The 1838-nt window shown below is 32.2% G+C and overlaps 1 pseudogene; it reads right to left on the reverse strand.

The window, feature by feature from the left end:
* Positions 1-472: 472 nt before the first annotated feature.
* LOC127483017 (U2 spliceosomal RNA) lies at positions 473-643 on the reverse strand (annotated as a pseudogene).
* Positions 644-1838: the final 1195 nt, after the last annotated feature.

The following is a 1838-nucleotide window of genomic DNA, read 5'->3' on the forward strand; positions in this document are numbered from 1 at the left end:
TGATATATTTTCCATAGGAGTAATTCAGACATTCAACTTAAGTAGTTGTCTGCAGATGTTAAAATTTACTTAAGTGTTACGGAGGGTGGACTTGCTGAACAAAATGCAAAATGTACTTTTAGAGTACAAATTCTTGGTGGTGCTTTATGTATTTACTTTGTGTTTCTGTAACTCCCTGTATTATGTCTTTATAATTCTCTAATAATTATCTTTGACTTGTAAATCATGAAATACGCGATGCATATATTTCTGGAACACAATGAGAAACAAAGACTGTGAATTTAAAAAATAAATCCTCCACTTCTTTGAAATCCCACGTGACAGCTTATGTCTTTAAAAACAACCACTATTCATACCTTATATATTTGCACATACCTGTTTTATCTGTACTCTTTCTATTTTATCTTTTAGAATAGAAATAGTTGCACATTTAGATGATTATTGTAGCTATATTTTTCCTATCACACTTTAAATGAGCTCATTCTATAACAAAAATGGGAAAACTAGAGAAGGATATGGATAACTAGATAGATAAATCTGTCTACTTACTTTTAACAAATGTATAATATTCACTTTATGACCATGTTATTTAACCAATAATCTGTGATTACACTTGATCTTAGCCAAAAGGCCGAGAAGCGATAATCTGTGATTAATTTTTGTTTTGTCATTACAAAAATTTGTGTCAGTATAGATTAACAGATAAATATTTGTGTTGAATTCCCCCACCTATATGTCTATGTATTTAATATATAATGAAAACAAGGGATTCTAATTATTAATTTAAGTATTACCAGATTACCTTAAAGCATTTGAAAGTTTACATTTTCTTCAAGAACAAAACAAAATGCCTCTTGTTCTTAGTATTTTCATTTCCAACACAAAACAATTCTAAGTAATATTTTAAAATAAATTATATGTATATAAATAAATTATATAAATTATAATTAAAATAAATTAAATAACATGTATGTTAAAATATAATATATTCACCAGGAGACTGGTGCATAGGCAATGAGGAAAAATATGTGCATTTGAATTCTATATATTTTTTCAGAAGAATATATTTATAATATAAATAAATAGATAAGAAAACTGTATATATATACATATAGTGTAGGAACTCATTTTCAGGAATATTAGGTCTGGATTTATATAAGCCAAAGAAAATCTTCAGAGCACTCTATCGATTCACACCTCTTTATTTTCACAGTGGTGGGTGAACATACATAGCTTACGCATCTTTTGCTTTTGGTGATAAGATTAGCTGCAGCAAAGAGGTCCACACCCAATTCAGTCCTCTGTTTCTTATATTTGTTTTACAGAAAACAGTGGCAGGCGTTCAAGAAGTTACATAGCAGAACTGTGTCAGTTTCTGGGCCCACTGACTAGCAGAATATGTCAGTCTACTGGGCCAGCTGACTAGTAGAAAATCTATCAGCTCGGGGGCCTACACGCAACTAACAAGTTACCACGATGTTAAGAGGGACTGAATGACGCCATATCCCTAACCCTCCATCCCTTTAGCATTCTTTGCCTCTCAATTTATGTATATGCTGTCTTCCAAAAGGGTTCCCTGTGTGAGAAGTATGTGAGAAGTGTGGAACACTGCACCCAAATTTCACAAAACAGTGTAAGCTACAGCAACAAACTATGAGGCAGCATGTAACAACAAATATAACTTACAGCGCTCTCTACCATCCATCCATTAGGGTTATCCACCATCTAGGAGGGAATCCCCAGTCAGCTGCTTAAGGTATGATGATTTTTTTTTTTTTTGCTTTAAAGCGTAATTATGACGAGCATCCAGTTGACATATACAACATTCAGTTTTTAGC

Source organism: Oryctolagus cuniculus, chromosome 4 (genome assembly GCF_964237555.1).
Source record: "Oryctolagus cuniculus chromosome 4, mOryCun1.1, whole genome shotgun sequence".
In the NCBI taxonomy this organism is placed as follows: Eukaryota; Metazoa; Chordata; class Mammalia; order Lagomorpha; family Leporidae; genus Oryctolagus; species Oryctolagus cuniculus.